This window comes from Eleutherodactylus coqui, unplaced genomic scaffold (genome assembly GCF_035609145.1).
Source record: "Eleutherodactylus coqui strain aEleCoq1 unplaced genomic scaffold, aEleCoq1.hap1 HAP1_SCAFFOLD_57, whole genome shotgun sequence".
In the NCBI taxonomy this organism is placed as follows: domain Eukaryota; kingdom Metazoa; phylum Chordata; class Amphibia; order Anura; family Eleutherodactylidae; genus Eleutherodactylus; species Eleutherodactylus coqui.
Genome location: NW_027102402.1, coordinates 730,860 through 745,488, shown reverse-complemented (window position 1 = coordinate 745,488; position 14,629 = coordinate 730,860). Strand labels below are relative to the sequence as shown.

The 14,629-nt window shown below is 49.6% G+C and overlaps 1 long non-coding RNA gene across 1 annotated transcript in view; it reads left to right on the top strand.

Moving 5' to 3' along the window:
• Positions 1-14,629, top strand: part of LOC136602828 (uncharacterized) — a 125,426-nt gene that overhangs the window by 96,424 nt on the left and 14,373 nt on the right. The window contains exon 2 of the long non-coding RNA XR_010789565.1: positions 14,161-14,281. This is a non-coding gene — a long non-coding RNA (uncharacterized lncRNA). The remainder of the gene's footprint in view (positions 1-14,160; positions 14,282-14,629) is intronic.

Genomic DNA, 14,629 nt, shown 5'->3' with positions numbered 1-14,629 from the left:
ATTCTAATTACACTAATTGCCCATTTCAATAAATGGCAGCATGGTTGCGTGTTTTTTTGCGCTTGCAAATGTGCTTGATTCATGCTAACAAAAGTACAGTAAGGGCCGCTTCACACAAACATATTTGTTTCAATGGGTGCCTTCAGAATTCAAACATGTGGGCAAGGAGGCTCTGGTATCCTGTTGTACCACTTCTAGCTTGGATACAAGAGGTTATACAGATGGGAATGGAGGCTCTAGTACCCTGTTGTACGCCTTGTAGCTTGGATAAAAGATAAGATAAGGACAGGCAAGGGGACTCTAGTACCCCGTTGTACCACTTCTAGCTTCTAGAATAGAAGATGGGGAACAGGCGGCTATGGAGGCTCTATTCTAGAGAATCAATACAGTAAGCAGTGGAGTAGGTCAGTAAATCAATGGCTGAAATAACAGTTGAATTGTGTTACCACGTTACTACTGACAGTCCTCACCTCTTTAGTAACCAGTGGCATGGCTGAAGCCTCATCACAGTATTTCAGTGCCAGAGCTTTCTGTCCTCGGTCTTTGTAGCACTGGGATGAAAGATAAAAAACACCAAAAAAAGCAAAAACCAGTAAAGCAATAGAATCTTACAGTAACTTTGGGGCATGACTAGGTACAACGGAGTCGTCGCTGTGACCACTTACCCCCCATTACCCCTTTTAACCTAGCTTATCTAAAATAAACACCGACAACTTCTTTTTGGATTAAATTTGGCCACAGCAGCCAATTTTATTATAACATACAACAATAAATCCTGAATAACACTTTTTTAACCCTTATCCTAACTACTATGGAGAGATCCTTGGAGTTCCCCACAAAATTATCTGTCGCCTCACCCAAAAAACAAGGAAGATAGGTGTAACTGTCTCCCGTCTCCTAAAAATCCTGACTCGGGAAACCCTATCTTCCAAACTACGCCTCCCGTCTCCAATCACCTGACTCAGGAGACTCGCCATTTACCTCGAGTCACCAACCTCCCGACCCCGAGGCTATCTAGCCATACCCTGGCTATTAACAACCACAACTTTAGCAGGTAACCCCCTGCCAAACAAGAGGCGACAGACCCACCTACAATTTAAAACTAACCAGAGGGGGGAGGAGGTAACTCTACTAACCCCTGCCTCCCCCCTTACCCCCTCTTATATTGACTCCAAGGACCCCTCCCTAACCGCCACAGCCAGCATGGCTTGAAACCTCAAGCCTGCGCCGCCCTCCACAACAACAAGGCGCGCTCCACTCCCTCCTGAACTGCCTCTAACCACAAGTCCAAACCTATCTCATTTAAATGCACCCCATCTTGTCTCCAATAATTCCCCCTGCCAGACTCTAGGTCTATGTGTCGCACCGCGACCCCCCCATTCCTTCCCACAAAGCGAGATACTTCCCTATTAAGCTTTATTCTCGCTTTGTCTAATCCTCTTGCAGTCCGCACAAACTTCCATACCTGCCTAGGCACGATCTCTGACCAGACCACCACCATCTTCTTATGCGCCGCTAACAATCTCAGGATATCATACCTGATATCCCTCGATAGATCCCTGAAGGGCCTTTTCCCCAAATCATTCCCCCCTGCATGTATAACAACTATGTCCGGGGCCCTGTCTAAACCCACCATCCTCTCAAACTCCTCCAACACTTTGCACCACGACATCCCTCTAACTCCCATCCATCTCAGGACCGCCTCTGACCTAGGAAACCTCAACTGTCTCCCGTCCTGCCTCACACTAGCCCTCTCCGCCCCCCAATAAACATATGAGTGGCCCATAATCCACACAAGCGCCGATTGTGGACCTGAAACAAAAAGGAGAAAACAAAATTGACCAACACCCCTTGATTATCATTATACCCCCTACCCCCCTAACACTGTTACAGCAACTGGGGACGAACATACAATTTATATCTCCCAGATTGCCACCTACCGATTTTTCTAATCGACTCGCCCGACAAACCTTGCACCTGTGCCTCTGTAGCCGCCCCCACCCTAAACGAGTGTGTCCCAAATAGCGACTCATCTAAACCGAGCTCCCTCAGCGCCTTCCCAAAGATCGCTGTAAACTGGAAGCGTGACAAAAACTGGCCCCCCTCATGCTGCAATAAAGGGCCTAATCTCTTACCCGCTACCTCAGTATAGCTAACCCATGCCGACACGGGGCACATTATTGACCCGTGAACCCTACCCAATCTAATCAAATGTCCCCGCCCAGCCTGATCTGTTTTTGATCGGCGTATGACCAACTCTAAATGGTCATCAACTTTTCTAACATCCCCCCCCTGTAAACCTCCCCCAACTGATTTACTAGGGGACACCAACTCCCCCACCCTAAATGCCCCAAAAAAATGCCAGTGAAAACGCTAACCTGAATAACGATCTTTCGAACAACGTATCGCAGAGGCCTTCCAGTACCCCCCCTAACTTTTCTAACAACTCAAACGAAACTGGTCTACGTAAGTCCACACTGCCTTTACCTTTTCTAAAACCCTTCAACGCTTGTCTCACTAGGAAATTCTTCGTTATATCCCCCACCCCCCTTAACTTACACCCAAATGCTACCCCTGCCATGAACCTGTTCGCTCGTGACACCGAAACATTATCCTGCTCTGCCTTACCCAACCAACTTAACAGCGCCCCCACTCTATCTTCCTCCGCCTCTCCTATCCCAAGCTGACCTACCCAGCCTTCCCACTCCTGCCACGCTGCTATATACGCAGCTCTAGTACCCTGAGCCAGTGACCTCTCGATTAGATGCCCCACTGCTCTCTTACCACACTCCAAAGATGAGACGGGCACGTCCTCCCTCGGTCCTCCGCCTGAGGGGCCAGGGTCCTGAATCGCTCCCACTGAAACCGAGAAAGAGCATCCGCGATTGAATTCTCAATCCCCGGCACGTGCACCGCCACTATCCAAATATTCATCTTCAATGTTTCCAATACCAGGTGGCGCAACAAATTCACCACCGGGGGTGATGAGGCGGTCAAAGCATTGATCACCTGCACCACCCCCATATTGTCGCAATGGAACCTCACCTTCTTGTTCTGAAGGCGATCGCCCCAAAGCGCCACGGCCACCACTATTGGAAACAGTTCCAACAATACCAGATTCTTCGTCAAACCTTCCTCCCGCCATCTGACTGGCCATTCCCCAACACACCATTGCCCCTGGCAAAATGCCCCAAATCCCGCACTCCCTGCCGCGTCTGTAAACAACTCGTAGTCCACATTCTCACTCACTTCCGAGATTATCATGGACCTCCCATTGTATTTGTTTAAAAAGGAAGCCCAGACTGCTAGGTCCCCTTTTAAACTCCTCCCCACTCTGATGTAGTGATGCGGGGCTCGAATTCCCGCCGTGGCCGACGCCATTCTTCGACAAAATATTCGCCCCATAGGCATTATTCTGCAAGCGAAATTCAACTTGCCCAATAATGACTGAAGCCCCTTCAGCGTGACTTTCTTGACTTTCCGTGTCTTTTCTACCTCGCATTTTAAATCCCGCAACTTATCTTCCGGTAATTGACATACCATCGCCTCCGTATCAATCCAGATGCCCAAAAACTGAAGAGAAGTTGCAGGGCCCTCTGTCTTGTCGGGAGCCAAAGGCACCCCGAACCGATCCGCCACCCACTGTAACGTTCCCAGCAGAGTCGCACACATCGGCGATTCCGCTGGGCCAATACACAAAAAATCGTCAAGGTAGTGAATTACTGACTGCTGCTTTGCAGTGTCTTTCACTACCCATTCCAAGAAAGTGCTGAAGGCTTCGAAGTATGCACATGAGATTGAACATCCCATGGGCAGACACCGATCGGCGAAATACTTACCTCCCCAAAAACAACCAAGTAAGCGAATACTATCTGGAGAAACCGGCAAAAGGCGAAACGCCGACTCAATGTCGGCTTTCGCTAACAGCGCCCCCCTCCCATACCTTCTTACCCATTTTAGTGCCGCATCAAAAGATGTATAAACCACCGAACAGAGCTCAGGGTCTATACCATCGTTCACTGATGCCCCTTTCGGATAAGAAAGATGGTGTATTAACCGAAACTTATTCGGTTCCCTCTTAGGTACTACTCCCAGGGGAGACACTACGAAGTTCCGGAGGGGAGGCTCCTGAAAGGGGCCTGCCATCCGCCCTAAGCTAATTTCTTTTGCCAGTTTCTCCGAAACCACTTCCGGATTCCTCATGGCCGAGAGTAGGTTTTTTGTTGATAACGGAATCTCATGTTTTGGGGGAGGGATGTGAAACCCCCCCCGAAAACCTTCTTCCAACAATTTCGCCTTTTCCCTGTCAGGATACCTATTTAGAAACCTGACCATCTCTTCCAGCCTCACCGGCGTCCTCCCTTTTTCCACCCCCTCCTGCGGCCTTTCCTTTTCCTTTCTTAAAGCATTTTGATGCTCCTTGTGACCCGCCATTGCAGTGTGAGCAGACATGCTTAAATCTGCAGCCTGCTCCGAATTTGCATTGGCCCTCATTAAATTGCCAACACAAACCGACTCTATTACCCCCTGACTGACCCCCCTGGTTTCCCCCCTGTGAGGTTGAAGCCAGGCCTGATGGCCCGGCTCCCCCGTGAAAAGGCTGCCCAAATCGACTAGGTGCCATGACCCGAAGCCACAGACCAATATCTTTTTGGTCCCAACGGATTGACGGCCTCACCGCCTTACGTTGCCTAAACTGTTCGTCGTACCTTAACCAGGTTTGACCCCCGTAAACCCGATACGCCTCGCCTATCGAATCTAGATAACAGAAGAGGCCGGAACAGTTCTCCGGCGCCTTCTCCCCAATTACGCTGGCCAATATAGCGAACGCCTGCAACCAATTATTAAATGTTTGAGGAATTAAACGCCATCTGCGTTTTTCTTCCTCCTCCTTCTTGTATTCGGTCCTTTTGCCTTTGTCCAAATTAAATTTCTCCAAAGGCAAGAGGGAGAATATCTCTACAAATTCGTCCCGCCATATCTTCTCCCTCGTTTCCTTCTTAAGATGTGCTCCCAACGGGCCCTCGAAACACACGTATACCTCCCCTTTTGCCCTATCGTCCAACCGCACTGCTTCCCCGTCCCTTTCCGTTTGTACGGCAACCGTCACCCCTGACGCCGTTTCATCTGCCCCCCCCCGAGCTGACCCCTAGAGTACTTACCCTACTGGAAGGGGTTGCCATTGAAGTACTCCATGCAGCCACCGGCGATGGCCCCACGTCCGGCCCTCCCGTTCCCCCTGCCTGGACTCCCCCAGTCGCCCCAGCGGGGAAGCCCTCCCCGCCAGACGACACACTACCCGGCGTGTTAAACGCCGTTCCAGGCAAACCGACCGACCCCATTTCCTGCCTCCGCAGGAATTCCCACATACAACCCATAAGTGCCCTCAAATCGTTATCCCCCCCATGCGCACCAGCAAAACTGACCGCACCACTACCTATACCCCCCCCTACAGGCACAGATCTAGCAATAACATTTACAGTGTTTTGTGTGGTAGACTCACCGGGCTGCGCAGGTGCTGTGGGCCCACCAGCCGCCGCTCCGTCTTCCTGGCGTCTCATCCTGGGATCCGTCCATGTCCCGCCCGATCCGTCTGATTCCTCCGCCGACTGCCGCCTCTCCGCTGCGCGCGCAGCCGCCCCGCTGGAACTCAAAAAACCGGCATTAATAAAATCCTCCGGACCAGCCTGCTGCTGTCCCCTTCTTCCGCCAAACACCTGCTCCAGCTCCCCTCCCCTGGTCCCCCGGCTAACCCTCCCGCTGGGTCCACACTGCTCCCCTCCAGCAGCTCTGGACCCTCTGCTCTGTCCTGACACGGATCCTCTCGCCGAACTGGGACAAGGGCGCTCCTCTCTGCTACCCTCACCGCTGGAGTGCCCCCCCCCCTCTAACTGCTCCTGGAGCCGACTGTGCAGTCGCAGGTCCCGGCCCCCTCGCAGCCCGGGTACCTGCGCTGCACGCAGCGCCACGCCGCCGATTAGGATTCCTCCCAGCCCTGGCCCCCCCCCCTGCCGCTGCGGGGGCTGGCCCGGCTGGAGGTTCCACAGATGGGCTCCCTGTGCGGCGCCGGCGCACAGGCGCGTGCTCGGGGCTAAGCCTCTCCGGCGCACGCGCCCGACGCGGCCTCCTCTCCCTCTCTGGAACTGCCGCCGCTCCCCCCTCTCCCTCACTTGCCAGTCTTTCGAGCCACCCGATTCCTCGCTCAGCTGCCGCTGCCCAGATCCTCTCCATCAGCGCTTCCATCTCTTCAGGCTCTTCTTGAACTGCAGTACCTCCGATCTCCACCGGGGGCAATCTTCCTGCTCAGGTCCTGTCACCAACGGTGTTTTGTGCTCCGGTCTTCTGAACAGCGATCTTCCTGCTCCGGTCTTCTCACTAACGGTCTTCTTGCTCCGATCTCCTCACCAGCGGTCTTCCTGCTCTGGTCTTCTCACCAGCGGTCTTCTTGCTCCGATCTTCTCACCAGCGGTCTTCCTGCTCAGGTCTTCAGGTAGGTCTTCTAATTTCTTCTGTCTTCACCCGATCGTCCTCTGCTTCAGGTCCTCCCGATCCTCCTCAGCTGCCACGCTTAAATTCTTATCCTGCTGTCTTTTTTCTTCGGTCTTCACTCTTCTCCCCGTCCAGGTTCCAGGTCCTTCTTCTTCCTCTGCTGCTCCCGGAATGACTCCTCCCCCTTTTCTTCCCGCTCTTTCTATCCCATAAACCTTTGCTCCCCCTCATTACACCCCCTCCCTTTTAACCTCCACCTCACCTTATTTTCATTTAAAATATTAACCCTTTCCTCCCCGTTAACCCCGTCATGATCGCCTTCACCTACGGCCCTGCGGGCCCCGGTTCCGGCCTCCCTTTACAGCAGCACACAATGTCCCTGCAGGTTGGATTACAGATGAGTGCTGCTGTATGGTGCCTTCATACCTCTAGGGCAGGATACCTACCTGATATGTATTGTCATGGGGCGCACCAAGATCTTGTCTCAGGCTTTGCTTGCAGTCCTACCATATCGCACTAAATGCAGAAGTGCAGTCAATGCAGCTTTTTACCTAAAATAGTAAAAATTGGTCAAAGCCTCATGCAGTGTATTACCTGACCCTGGAATAACATCAATGGCAATTATAAGAATAATGCTGATAATAATACAAATTCTGTATGTCTGTTTTCAGCCTTACAAAACCATAACTATAGAAGTTTAAATTTATACGTAAAGCTAGATATTTTTAGAAATATCTATATTGATATATAACTGTCTATTTTTTATAGCTAGATATATATCTATGCAGTAAGATACATTAGATCGATGGTGACACACGCACCCGAAACAAGGACCACAGGTTGTAAGCAGCCATTTTTCCGTCAGTCTCCACTGGAGTCTCTCCCAGGCCCAAACTGAACCTACCTACCTGAATTGTAAGTACCTACCTTCTTGTTCTCTATGAAAGAACTGAGCGTACCTTTTAAAAAAATGGCGGCGGCAGCAGCAACCAATCAGATTTTGTATAGTTTATGTATAGCTACCTGCCATGCTGTCCATTGGTTTCTACAGTAACATTGCAGCGCCCTCTGTTGGTTTTACAGAAACGTGCTGCACCACCTATTGGATTTACCCAAACTTACAGCACCATAGAGATTAGCGGGTCACCTCCCAGTTCTCCATCTTTTTGCCCTATTTTTCTCTAGGGTGGTTTCAAACCGGCGGGTAAAATCGCGCCATTTTTAACCGATGCGTTGGTTATTGAAAAAAAAAGCAGATTTCGCAGCCAATGATTCCCGACGGTTCCCTTCCCTTCAGCAAGGTTTTCACTGATGTGATGTTGAGAGAGAAAATCACAGCCTGCTGTGTCCTTCTGCGCAGTGCGTTTTTTAAAATCTCCCATGTAATCCTATGGAGGCTGCGTTTTAGCGCATCACAAGGCGAAAAATATGCGCTGCAATGTTAACATTGGAAAGTCCTACCGACTTGCACGTTAAACAAAAACATGCGGTTTTTAATGTGCGCGGCAGCGATGCGATTTAATCCTCTAAAAAAAAGGATCGCTGGTGATTGTCACGGCCGTATATTGGGACAAAACTAAGCCTAAGATTTCTGGCTGGAATCGGCACACGTGACGGGGCGGAGCTACGATGACGACGCGGTGAGCAGCTCTCCGGCACGAGCGGCCCCATTCACCAGGCAGAAGACCGCACAGCGCAAGCGCGTCTAAAAAAGCAAGAAGCCAGCGAAATTAGACGGACCCATGGAGACGGGCACGCCAGCAACGGAGCAGGTAAGTGAATAACTTCTGTATGGCTCATATTTAACCCCTTAGTGACCAAGCCTGTTTGCGCCTTAATGACCAGGCCAAATTTGGCAAATCTGACATGTGTCACTTTAACATGGAAAAACACCAGAAAGGTTTTGCATATCCAAGCGATTCTGACATTGTTTTTTCGCCACATGTTGTGCTTCATTTAGGCGGAAAAAATAGACCGATAGAAATTGTGTTTATTTATTAAAAGCGCCAAAATTGGGAAAATTTTGAAAAAAATCGTCATTTTTTTCACATTTCCAACTGCAATATCTTAAATATGTGCAAACATAATATAGAAATTTTTGCTAAGATTTATATTTCCACCCGTTTACTTTATTTTGGGCGCACATTGGAAAAACTTTCGTTTTTTTTTAACTATTTAGGAGACGTACAAATTTAACATTACTTTTTAGCATTTTGAGGAACACTTTGTTTTTCTATACCAAGCCGAGATTGGAAAGGCTCATGAGTGTCAGAATAATAGATACCCCCCCAAATGACCTCATTTTAAAAACTACACCCCTTAATGTATTCACTGAGGGGTGTCATGAGTATTTTGACCCCACAGTTTCTTTTCAGGAATTAATTCAATTTAGAGGAGAAAAAGTAAAATTTCATATTTTTGCAAATCTGTTATTTTAAAGACATATTTTTTTCCTATAGTTTACATGAAAATCATGATTTACACCCCAAAATGGATACCCCTATTTCTCCCGTGTTCAGAAATATACCCATTGTGGCCCTATTGTTATATCTGAGTCCACAACGGGGCCCAAAATGAAAGGAGTAGTCAGTGTCTTTCAAAACAGAAATTTTGCTTGAAGTCCTTTTAGGCCCCATAGCACACATGTAGAGTTCTTGAGCGCCCAAAACAATAGAAACCCCCCACAAATGACCCCATTTTGAAAACTAGACCCCTTAAGGAATTTATCTAGGGGTGTACTGCATATTTTGACCCCACAGTTTTTGAATGAATTCAAACCAAGCAAAAGGAAAAAATTGTGATTTTCGTTTTTTCGGCAATTCTGTCATTTTAAAAACAGCTTTTTTTGTACAGCACACATATGAAGGAAGACTTGCACCCAAAAATGGATACCCCTGTTTGTCCCGTGTTCAGAGACATACCCATTGTGGCCCTAATCTTATGTCTGGATACACAACGGGGCCCAAAATAAAAGGAGTAATCGGTGGCTTTCAGAACATAGATTTTGCTTGAAGTCCTTTTAGGCCCCATTGCCCACTTGTAGAGTTCTTGAGCGCCCAAAACCATATAGAACCCCCACAAATGACCCCATTTTAAAAACTAGACCCCTTAACGAATTTATCTAGGGATGTACTGCATATTTTGACAGTGGCGGCGCGGTTACGTGCAGGGAGTGTGGTGGCGGCGCGGTTACGTGCAGGGAGTGTAGTGGCGGCACGGTAACATGAGGGAATTGTGGTGGCGGTGCGGTTATGTGCGGGGAGTGTGGTGACGGTGCGGAGAGTGTGGAGGCGCAATGGTTACATGAGGAAGGTGTGGTGATGGTACGGTTACATGCTGGGAGTGTGGTGGCAGTACGGTTACATAAGGGCGGTGTGGTGATGGTGGGGTTACATGCGGGGAGTGTGGTGATGGTGTGGTTACATGCTGGGGAGTGTAGTGACGGTGTGTTTACATGCGGGGAGTGTGGAGGCGGCGCGGTTACATGCGGGGAGTGTGGAGGCGGTACAGCTGCACAAGGGGAGTGTGGTGGGGATGCTGATTTTCGCACCTGTGATGGAACCCCTAACAATAATTTGTGCCGTGCCATTTCCATAAATGTCATAGAAGGCAATGAAAATGAAGTGAACAGTTTAGCATACAGTAATGCCCCTTTCGCACGGGCCAAAAATCTCACTTACCCAAAGGAACCAGCTTATTCACACTCATGAGGCTCTATTAGACTACATAAATAGGTACGCAGCATGTTCTACTTTAGGGCTCATGCGATGTACTGCCGTGTGACACGTGGTGAATCAGTATATCAGTGAGTATATGGCCGCTCTCTGTGATTTTTTTTTTTTGTTGTCTGACTTTTATTGATCCATTCACATTAGCGTGTAAACACTGTGTGTAGATCCGAGCGAGGAAAAGATGGCAGCTTGCTCTATTTCTCCACATACCACGCAGTGTGAGCCCTATACTTTTGTATGGGCAGCGTATATACAGCACTGTCCATACGCAATACATATGCAACCCCCACGATGAAACAGAGCAGGGAATTAGAAGAAAATGACAGTCACACATCGCATGATCGTGTACGTGAGATACGTAGTCATGCGCAGTACACTCGCTGCCATACGCAGTCTCTGCCGACAGAGTCGGCATCACATAGACCGTTAGTACACTACGGGACACCCGCATTGTTTTATGCATATAGTCGCTTATAAATTATATTGGAAAATTTTAATTTTTGATTATACAAGGTATTACTTTTATTTGCTGAGATTGAAATACCCTTCTAAGCCTTCAGTCACAGATGTAAAAGAATTTGGCGGAAATAACAGTGACAACGAACATAGTGGCGGACATAATAGGTAACACCACCACCACAGCGGGGAAAATATCTATATTATACTATCACATACAGGACACGATCAATGCATGCAACCCGATACCAACAAAAGCAAAATGGTGGATCATGTGAGCGGGAACCGCATACAGCAGCTCCCGGTGACAGCTCCCTGCTCTCGGCTACTCATTCTAGTCGAGAGCAGGGAATTTTTAAATTTCCCGGGCCTCCCGGCTCTCTGTGCATGCGCGTGACGTAATGCGTCTGGCGCGCACGCGCAGACGCCGGCGGCAGTGCCGGGGAGAAGACAGAAGGATCCGGACGCTGCGGAGGACCGGAGGTGAGTACTCTCAGCTCCCCTTACGGATCGGATCCGTAAGGGGAGCTGAAACTTTAATTGTTTTTAACTTTCCATTGAGTTTAACGCGATCGCGTGACCGGGGGTGGGGTCCCGCGGCCCGGGATGACAGCTCCATGCTGTCGGCTACCTCCGGTAACCGGCAGCATGGAGCTATCACGTCCTGAGCCTGCAGGGCTGTCATTCCTAGAGGATGCATAAAACTACGTCCTCTAGGAATAAAGCCCAGCCGGCCAGGACGTAGAATCCCGATGGGGCCGTCGTTAAGGGGTTAAAGAGCCGATTCCATGGGAAAAACGCATTTTCCGTCAGCTCTGTACAGGTAAGCGGAAACATTTGTCCATTTTCATCAACAAATATTTTATTGATTTTCTAAATTATTGATTTGACAAAGTACATAAAATGCAAATCACAATAATAAAGTATATAATAAAACAAAAGAACTGTTGTGATGAGTCTATGGATGAACCTCGCCTTGTTTCTCAGTGGTAACGCGTCTAAATCATATTCCACATTATTTGAAAGATGCAAAATTGGCCAATCGTTACATTTCGTATTATTCGGTTTGCATAATTTAATTCTTAACCCCTTAGTGACCAGCCCATAGTGTTTTTACGTCCTGCCCAAGTGGGCCTTAATCCCTGAGGACGTAAAAACATGTGTCTGGGTGGATGACAGTGATCATGTAAAGTTAAAAAAAAAAGTGTGAAAAAGTAAAAAAAAAGTTTAAAAAGTTTTTTTAAAAAGTTTAAAAAGGGGGGGGCGGAGCTACCTGATGCCGGAGTAAGTCGCTTCTGAGACGCGCTCCGGCGGCCGCGGCTTCTTTAAGGCTCCACAAGCTATCACAGCGGCACAGAGAGACGTCATGGGGCGCAAGAGAGCCCAGAACACCTCGGGGCGCACTCCGGAACGCAGTGCAGGCAGTTTGGAGCCGTTCCTGAGACCGCAAGCAGAGGCGGCCGGTGAGCGGGGAAAAATCAAGATGGCGCCGACGGGAGGTCCGGCGCGACCTAGCAGCAGTGTGCAGAAGGAGAGAGCCGCTGAGACGGACGACTCGGACGATAGCGCAAGCTGCCAGTCCAGGGAGCCCAGATCCACAAACTGCTCACAGTCGCAGGGAGGATCGCAAAGCAGGTCAGATAAAATCCACCCTGACACGGCAACACCACAGGCCGAGCTACAGCACTCCCCACCAGGCACACAAACAGCAGCGGGGGAGGGGCGGCCCACAAAGGACACAGAAGAACTGGCAGTATCTCAAGAGCCCTGTAGCCCCCCATGCTCCCCCTATTCATCACCCTCAGGGGCAAACACAAGGGGCCCACGCCAGCACCCTCCACCAGACTCACATTGCGAAGAGGAGCAATGGGATTGGCGCGCACACCTGCGTTCACTCCCCACCAAAAGAGATCTGGACGAATCTCTATATAAGCTCGAACAATCCCACAAAAGAGACATTACAGGTCTACAAAAAGACATCCTGCACGTAGGTCAACGCCTTGGGGAAGTGGAGGAAATACAGGAAAAGCTAATTGACACTGTCGACTCGCACAGAAAGGTCATCCAAGCACAGTCGGCCCAAATTTCGGAGTTGTTTCTTCACTTAGACGACCTTGAAAACCGCCATAGGCGGAACAATTTGCGCATAAGAGGCCTAGACGAAAGGGTCGAGCACAACCAACTTGCCACCTGGGCACAAAAATTCTTCAACGACTTACTGAAACGCCCACCAGAAGACCTCATAGAGATCGACAGAATACACCGCACTCTGGGCCCGCGCTCCGCAGACCCCGCAAGGCCGCGAGATGTAGTGTGCAGAGTGCACTTCTTCCAGGAGAAAGAACAGATAATGAGAAGCGCTAGAGATGCTGGAAATCTACACTACAAAGGGTCCCCCATTCTCATCCTACAAGACCTTTCCCGCCGCACACTTCAACAAAGAAGAGCACTAAAACCACTACTGACGGCGCTGAGAGATAAGGACATTCTATATCAATGGGGCTACCCCTTCCAACTGCAGGCGCGCAAAGGGAACAAAAGAGCAACCTTTAGGTCCCTGGGGGATCTGCCCAATTTCCTGCACACATTCGAACTCCCGATGATTGACTTACCGGACTGGCCCAGACACGTAGGGGCGCTGGCTCCCGCTGTGGGCTCCCCATGGCAAAGAGCCAGCGACAAAACCAAACGCTGACAACCCAGACCCTCTCTTCTGAGATGCCGACCAACTGTCAAGAGACAAACGCAAGCCGACGTCCCCGCTTGCCCACCCGCTCCAGAGACCCGCTGAGACATCACTAACGCTCCTGAGAACGGAGCCACTAAGCTATAGCCTTAAAATGTTATATTTGTTCTAGCCGCGGCCGTAACGGGGCACAGCTCCGATGCCAGGTTTCGTTCGTTCCCCAGCAGAGGGTGCAGCCCGGGCGCTGCCACGTAAGGTGTTTTCCTTAAACTGCACTGAGGAAAGTTTAATGGGGCCTCACCCCATATATGTTATATTTCTCCTGTCTGTTTCTGTGTTGTTCTTTCACCCCCCCTTCCCACCTCTCCCACTTGTGCCTTACCCCCCCCCCCCACACCCTAAGATTGGTCACCTAGCATTCCAAAACACGCTCACTCAACTACTAGAGATATGGCCAACGTAACAGTCTGCACTTACAATGTTAAAGGCCTGAACACTCCGGGGAAAAGAAGCCAAGTTCTGTATCACTTACATAAGAAAAAAATAATGGTAGCCTTACTGCAAGAGACCCTCTTTAAAGCAGACAACATTCCACGCTTTTCCTCTAAATTCTACACCACGTGGGTCCACAGCCCGCACCCCACAAAAAAGGCGAGGGGGGTCTCGGTGGCACTACACAAGTCCTTCCAACATGAGGTGATCGATCAAATGGTCGACCCACAGGGCCGTTACATCTTCTTAAAACTAGAGGTCATGAATTCAATAATCTCAATTGCTAACATTTATTTCCCCAATCAGGACCAGATCTCCTTCGGGCTGACAACTTTGAGAAAACTGGCTGACTTCGCTGATGGCTCTGACGTGATCCTAGGCGGCGACCTTAATCTAGTGATGGACCCAGGACTGGACTCGTCGGTTGGTAAGTCCCCCATCTCCCACGCAGCACGTCGCACATTCAAAAAAGAACTAGATAGGCTGAGGTTGGTGGACCTGTGGAGGATTTTGCACCCCGGGGTCAGGGACTATAGCTTCCATTCGGCGGTGCATAACAGCTACAGCCGAATAGACCACCTTTTTATATCCCACAGACTGTTGGACCATGGCCCCTCGTGCTCCATAGGCCCCTTCCTGTGGTCAGACCACGCCCCTATCTATGGGGGTCTCTCTAGAGTGGGAGGACCTCCCAAAACATTTCAGTGGAAACTCAACGACAATTTGCTTAACGACGCTGTCTGCGCCGGAGACATAAAAAAAACAATAGAGATGT